We start from the raw sequence: 8,867 nt of genomic DNA on the forward strand, positions 1-8,867 counted from the left end.
TATGAGGGTTTACATTAATATTTCTAATGCTGTTTCAAGTTTTGTTTTAGAAATAAAAGCTTGTGTGTATGCATAACGCTGCATTGTGTATCCAGAGAAAGTTTTTGTATTTTCTTGGTTCCATGACTCGAAGATACTTTAGCAAACTGCTGTGTATGTGAAAACTTTCTCAGACTGTACCTTTCTTTTGCCGAATGCTTTTTCTTCTTTCATTGTTTCATTTAATACACAGCCAGAAAAAGGTTGGAAGAGCTAAATCTGAAATCACTATGAGACACCATTTCTTGATATCAAAAGGGTACAAAATGATATTATAAACTTGTACAGTAGATTGTGAACTCTCCAAGCACAAACAACTGTCAAATAATGTTTTGTCGTTGTATTGGCAGAGTTGAATTGAAACTACATCGAAGATCATTGATGAGGCCTACAATATATTCATCAATGATAATGATTGATTATCTGTTAGGGGGGGCGCTTAACTTCTTTGATAATTGAAACATTCAAAAATTGATTAAGGTCTTCTTAAATTACATTGAACGAAATTTCAATTTCGAAATTTCAACATAAGCCCATCAATTACTTCATTCCATTGAAATTATGATCTAACCAAACTAAGTTTGTTTTAGGTACATTCAGGTACCAGGTGCACTCACCTATCAAATTGATGCTTTAATTAAGATAGTTTTGCTGTTATTAAAGATATTGTTTTTTCATTTGAATAGTTGTAAAATTTAAATTTGTCTGCTATATTTTGTTATTTGTCTACATTTTATAACTTAATATTAATTATGTGATGGATAATTTTTAAACTAGGAAAAAGAACCTGAAGAAAATAATCAAAATCCAGAAGCTCTAGAATCGTCGTCAGGTGGATTAGTATTTTTGTTAATTTCAATAATTTTTAATTTGTAGCTATAGATACATGCTATCTATCATCAAATGTAGTTCAACAAACTTGAATTTGAATTTGGCATTTGATCTCATGGATTAGTTCACACCTTTCTGGCTGATCTCAGTTCTAAGTTTATATTTCTTTCTGCCATTGCTAGTGCACCTGCTCTGAAATCCTTTTGGCAGTTTGGTGACCTTAATGCTAACACAAAATCTAAACCTGGTGCTCGACCCACTTTTTTGAACTCAACTCTTAAATATCTGTATTCATGATCCTTGGTGACAGACAGCTTCTAGAATAATGTCTCCATCCCTGCTTATCTCCCCATCCGTTTATAACAGTGATAAACCTTTAGGAAATACTTTTGATCCATCTTATTTTAGATATTCATGTTTCTCACCCATGGGTTTTTGCAACAAAACCATCTGGCCTCAATGTTTTTCAATTTCACTACTTCAATTCTTTCCTCCCTAATATATCACACAAATTTGTTCTCTATAACATGTGCTAAACAGACTTGCTGAGCTGGTTCTTGATGTGTCTTACCACACATCCAACACCCAACTCATCCTCACCACTTGCATTGACTGCATTACTATCAAATTTGCTGACATTAAAAACAACTTTCAATCATCATATCTTTACAAATTCATGACATCACAACAATAGGGTTTTTTTGATGTACAATGAGGCCATAATAACAGAATTAATGTATTAAGACAATGAGTTTGATTTTTTTTTCAATTTTTTATTAGATTGAAAAAATTAGCATAATGCTAAAATTTTGTAACTAAATTTAGATAATGTATGTATATTGTATATTTCTAAAGTAACATTGTACAATTTTTGATAAGTTATACGTAATTTAGACATTGAGTGACAAGAAAATACATACATGAAACAATTGTTAAAGGATGGAGATTGAAAATGCTTTGTTAAACAACGTTTTGTCATGTTGATGATTTTTATATTTGAATGATGTACTCTGTAACTTTTAATACAATGAAATGAATTATAGTTGTTAATTTTTTTAGCACTTCCCCGATTTCCATTCCATCCTGCCTTCTCTCCATTTCTCTATCCATATCCTCACCTGCCTGGTCGACTGGTTAGTTCATTTTCTTTCAAACTTTTCAATGATTTCATTGCTGTAGTCTAGATAAAGTTTATTATTTAAAGGTTCTGACTTTAAGGTTTTGCTGGCAAATGTATCTGAAAAATAGGCTTTATTTTAAATTTAAAAGTAGGCTAATCAAATCACTACAAACTTTTTTTGCTTTTAATGTTTAAATGTTTTTTATTCAAAATGTATCTGAAAAATAGGCTTTATTTTAAATTTAAAAGTAGGCTAATCAAATCACTACAAACTTTTTTTGCTTTTAATGTTTAAATGTTTTTTATTCAAAAAAACAATCTGGTTGTTTCTATGCAAGGTGTGCAAGGTAAGCAAAACATTTTAAGTAATTATATGTAGTTATATTTTATATTAATACTTGAAATGTTTTTAACATAAATCATCAAAGAATACATGTTCATTCTGATGTGCTGACATGCTGTTAAAAAAGTCTGGCTCACATGAACAGTATCTATAAAATTTTTGGATCTTTCTACACTGGTAGATAAGCTCTAAATAAACATTAAGTGTGAATAACTTGAAGTGACAGGGAAAGTTTATTTGAGTTGTTATTAGCATGAGCTTTAATTTTCATTGTTTTACGTTAAATTTGAAATATCTGCTATGTTTTAATAGGCAAAACATAGATAGTGTAGTTATGCTTTGTAATGTTGATTGAGAAATTGTAGCAATTTGAGAAAAACAACAATGAGAGGAACTTATGTTTTTTTTAGAAGTGACAAATTTATAATTTGTTAGTGCACTTTGATTCTTGTCATGCAAGGTTTAGATCAATATCATTACATTCAACAGTCAACGCTCACACACGCACGCACACACACACACATATACACATGTATACTATACCTATATTTTTATTTATTATACTTTCATTTATTCCATGTTCTTAATGTTGTCTTACAATGGAATAAGTATGAATGCACATGTCTCAAGTGATTTTGAAATGAACAAATAGAGAGACAGAACAATGCATTCACTTGTTGTTCATACAATTCTTCATATTCATTATTTCAGTGTCAGATTCTAATTGTGATGTTCAAGAACAAACATCACCAACACTCTGCACACATCCACACTTGACTATTTTTTTTTCTTATTCTTATTCATACGCCTCAATAGGACTTTTTTTTTATATACACACACACTGATACACACACACACAGACAACACACAAACACAGGAATTTCTTGATGTTTTTTTTTTTATATAAAAGTTAGTAGTAGTAGAGGTAAAGTAAGTTTATGTATGTATATGTATGTATATGTATGTATATGTATGTATTTATGTATGTATGTATTTTTGCTTGTTTGTATGTATGTTTGTTTGTATGTATGTTTATGAAGAATGAATGATTGAAAAGTAAATGAATGAAAGAACAGGAGAGTAATTGAATGAATGCATGTCTTGCCCTCTCCTTGCAGCACTGATTTGCATGTACCGGTACCCCATCCTATTTTTTGCCTCCATGTATTGTTTTTATCCATATCCGCGCGAGATGAAATATGTAATCATCAATTTGTGGCTTTTTTTTCTTTTTAGTTTTTCAACTACTTCCAACTACCGAATAAATTATTGTATAGTTTAATCAAGTTTTCAAATTACAAACAAGTGATCACATTGTTTCACTTTGAGTGGCATGATAAAAGTATCCACATTAACTTTAACAAATTTGCATTGAGATGAAATACACAGGTATGTTTGCATGCACATTCATGTTCATTTAAAACCCTGTGAGGAAGTGTATTTAATACACTACACACAGACACACAGTCACACACGACTTCAACCTGCAGCAACTGCAGTAACTACAGTTGCAACGTTAACAAACATGCATGATTGTTGCAAACACGACTGGTCACACATTGCATTTACATCATTTAAAAATCTTACTGCTGTTCTCACCACTACAGTAAATTATCCAAAAATTTGGTTCTTATTTATAGGTTAAGGTTTAAATTTCCTAAATTTATTGTATCAACCCTTTATAACTCCTTAATTTTACCATATTTGACTTATTGTATTTCCGTTTGGGGTTGTGCTTCTAAATCTAGTCTTCATGTTCTAACTATAGCCCAAAATTTTTTTATTCGTATATTGTTTAAATTGAATCGCTTTGATCATGTTAGTGCAGATAATTATAAAATAGCTAACATTCTAAATATAAAACAGTTACATATTTTGAATTTATTACTTCTATTTTTTAAAATATTTAAATTAAATTATTGTCAATCTCTTTATGATCAATTAGCATTGTATAAGAATACTAGACAAATTTCATTACGTTTTATTCCTGATTTTTATTTTCCCAAATGTAGGTCTAACTTCTTTCTTAATTCTGCCTTGTCATGTTCTTTGCGTCTTTGGAATATGCTGCCTGTTGATGCAAGGGACTGTTCTTCTCTAGGTCTTTTTCGCTCATCAGTTAATCAGCTAATCTTACTTAATCATTTCACACTAACTTGATTTAAATTGTGTATTTATGCATAGTTGTTTACCCTTTGTTATTATGCATTTCCAGGGTTGATTGTGGATTCAAGTTAACTTGTTTATTCCTGTTTGTTTTTATTTCTGTTTAATTGTGAGTTAATTCCTGTTTATTTTAACTTGTTTAATTTTGTTTATTTTTAGGGTGACCTCACAAGCATTTTGCTTCTGGTCTCCTAGCTTTGCTGAATAAACGCAGATTTGATTTGATTTACTACTTGTCGTTGCTCTTTCAGTTTTTGACAATTTCTCTCTTCAGTATTTAAAAATGCTTCTTTCATTACAATCTTCAGTTACATTCAAAGTCTTCGGAATTTTTCTTTTTAAATTATCACTATTTTGAGGGATAAAATAAATGTTTAAAAACAAAATCATCAGTTGGACTTGAAATATAGTGATTTTTTATGTCTGAATTGGCACATAAAAATTTACTGCAGTTTTTTTTAGAGTTGCAAGCTGTTGTTCTTCAAAATATTCACTCATATCACACTTTCAAACAAAGCTGCACAGACTGAGCCAGCCAGCAATATACTGTTAAATTTTCAAATGCTGAAAAAAAATGTTTTATTATTTTTTTGCTCATCCTAAAGAGAACAAGTTCATCAGTTTTCCATTGATTAAAAGTCAATTATTCTTGCTAAGTTTAAATAGGCCTGGTCTTGTTAACCCTGTCAAAGTTGTTGTTATTACTATTATTATTTTTAATGTGTATGTTGTTATGTTTGACATTATAAATGATTTATAAATGTTTTAAATGATTCCAGCATGCTCATAAAAGCCCATTGGTGCAATAGGGTGATGTCAAGTTAATGTTATATTAATAGGAAATTTTAGCTGTAGTTTTGATAGCTGCAACATTGGAAATGTTCACGCTGCACTAAAGTGCCTGCACTGGATGACAGTGCTTGGTTAATAATAATCATTTCATATAATTAAATCCCATGTTATGGGTGTGATTTAATTACACGATTATACAATTTAAATTTCGTAGTAAAATTTTTATGGTGAATATTTTTGGTTGAGTAAACTCACATAAGAAATTATTTACTCATTAGTTATATTACTGTTTGCAGTTTAAAGAAATGTTGATTGAATGCTTATAATGCATTTCATCGAATCATGCTGCTACTACAATTCAGTCTCAATGATTATGTTGTACAGTTCCTTTGATATTGACCCACAGGGAATAAAAATTAGCAAACGTAAAAAAATATTCGTATATGCAGTTTTGTAAATGCATATAATTACGCATCTAGACCTCTAATAACATAGAAGAAAAATACATGGCTTACTCAACTGCATTGAAGTATAATATAAAAATATGAATGATGAATGTGCGTTTTTATGTTGCTGGCTGGCTCAGCTCCTGCAGACCAATGTTGCTCCTATTATTTTTATTCTTGTAAAAGAAGAAAAATGCGATTTGAGTGCAATAATTATATAAAACAGTGCAGCATGTGGATTTTTTATAGGCTAATAAATAATTGAAAATGAACATAAGATGTAAAAAGAGGCAATACAAAAAAGCGCCAAGCTGAAAAGAATTACTTTTTGAAATAATGGCTGAATTGTTTGTCGACGGCTGCTAACTTACTATTTGTAAGAACGACGATAAACAACAGCGCCACCATCGTCATCATCAGCTGCAGCGACAACAACGAAAACAACAAACATCGCATGTCGGTGATGCATAACAATTGAGCACACGTCAACAGTTTGCTCTTTGATTACTTCAGTACAACACGTCATAATCTGGGTGCGATTAGATTGATCCAACATGCTCTCTCTCTCCCTCTGTCTCTCTCTGTCTCTCTCTCTCTCTCTCTCTGTCTCTCTCTCTCTCTCTCTCTCTCTCTCTCTCTCTCTCTCTCTCTCTCTCTCTCTTTCTCCATAATTCTCTGTAATTCTGTGTTACTGTGTGTGTAGGTTTTTATGTTTCTGCATCGCGTACATATCATATATACACTACAAAAACAAAAACACATATTTTATATTATATAATTATTTGTGTATTTGAGTGTGTAGGATCATGTGTTTTTAGCTTCCACTTGATGTTTCTTAGCGTTAATTTTTATTTTCTACCACCACTTTTCAATCATTGTCTTTCTTTTACAACATCAGATTATTATATCGCCTGAATATTATTTCTCTCTGCTGCTTCATAACATTGTTAAGATAAATATTTGTAATGCATGTATTGAGGTATAAATCCCTTCCCAACACTGCAAGTCAGTGCATGCACACATTCAAGTTACTTTAAAAAACGCCATTGCATGTTGACTCATTAGTGCTACAATACAATAGTAATGTACTGTATAAATATATTCTGGAACCTTTATGTTGTAGAAAAAAAACTTCCATTCATTATTTTGTTAAACATGCATGTATGCATGCAGGTGACATTTTAATTGATGTTTTTGTTCTTTTGTCATCTTTCTAACAAGTAGATTGATAATAAAATTTGTTTTTCGTTCCATTTGTTTTTCTATCTCTCTCTCTCCACATTAAGTGCGTTGGCCATTGTTTATTAATTATTTTTGGTTTAGAAATAAATGTAATAAATTGATTTTTATCAAATTATTATCTTGGTATTGTATGTTGTCTTTTTGGCATGTTTTGGTTTTGCTTCTTTATCAGAAAGAGATTGTTGCTTGTTTTATTATATTTCTGTGTATGGCCAAATGTCAAAATCTCTTCACATGAATTCTGCTAAAATGTTATTCATTGATTTTAGAAGCTTGATTAAATCTTCTCTCATTAAAATTGACCAACAAATGCTGATGTGGTTGCTGGTGATCTGATTAACTGGCGTACATATTTATTATAACGTTAATACTTTCCTATTCATCAGGGTCCACTTTCACCAAGTTTGTACATGTATGGCAAAGATAAATTACCAATCCCTCCCCCTGCTCACATGGGTTTGTTTCAATTTTTGTATAATTCTTCTATAACTTAAAATGAATCAGTCTGAAGAATGGAAGCTTTAAAAATTGACACTGCATGAAAATATGCAAAACCTGTTTAATTATAGTGTTTTTTCTTGATTATACAGCCATGACAAGTCGACTGGTTACATGTCTTTATAACCAAACACTTTAGTGCCGTTATGGCTCAAAACATCCACAACACATTTGACAGAAAGTTTTTGAACTAGGTCATCTCGCAATAACAATAGCAATAACAACGATAACAGTGACAGCATTAGACATGGCACTTTTACTGAGCTAACTTGCCAACTAGCTTGAGAAAGTGCTATATATATATATATATATATATATATATATATATATATATATATATATTATCATTATTATCATTAAAATTTATGAAGCGCTTATTAAAAATAATAGTGTTAATTTTTCAAAAGCGCTATCCTATAATTAACAGAAATAGCTGAAAAAGTAGATAAAATAAACCACAAACAAATCAGTTCACAGTTATTGGTTAAATAAATGAGTCTTCAAATTCTTCCTGAAGTTTTAAATTCCTGAATTGCACACCCTGAACGACCGTGGCAAACCATTCCATACAACCGCCCCCAACACTGCAATATTTCTTGCTCCTATCTGCAAACGAAAAACAGGCACAACCATCAAATTATCATCATCAGATCTTAGACTTGTGCCAATACGCAAATTTCATCTCTTCTTATTGAACTTGCATGTCAAATATTCTGGCGTAAATCCATTTAAAACCTTGTACATTACCATACAGATTTTATATATTATCCTTTTATTGACAGTTAGCCAATGTAGGTTCCTCAAATTGGCGTAACGCGATCAAATTTAGCACCACCTGCAACAATTTTAGCAGCTCTATTCTGGATGGACTGAAGCATCACAATCGATCTGTTCGGTAAACCATAAAACTAGCTATTGCAATAGTCCAAACGTGCATTAATGACTGTAATGTTGATTTGTTCAATGATTTTTTAACTCGATTCAATCTTTGCAGTCGGAATGAACATGTCTTCACAATTTTTTTTATATGATCATTCATAGTTTGGTGTCAACAATACACCCCAAATTTGTAGCCCTATGGCAAAACTGAACATTTTCATTTTGTATTGTAACTGAATTAATACCAACCCTTGATAACTGCTGCCAGGTGCCTATAGGAAGAAACTGGGACTTGCACTGATTTAACTTCAGATAATTACACAACATCCAAACATCCAATTTATTCAAACATTCGGTAAGCTTGTTAATTTCAAAATGGAAGGTTTACTACTTAAAATTATCTGAATGTCATCTGCAAAAGCATGGTATTTAAAAACAAATGACTCGATAACTCCATAAAGATCAGCTGTATATAATAAGAACAAAATAGGTCCAAGCACAGAACCCTGTG

This window comes from Helobdella robusta (assembly GCF_000326865.2).
Source record: "Helobdella robusta unplaced genomic scaffold HELROscaffold_4, whole genome shotgun sequence".
Taxonomy (NCBI): Eukaryota; Metazoa; Annelida; class Clitellata; order Rhynchobdellida; family Glossiphoniidae; genus Helobdella; species Helobdella robusta.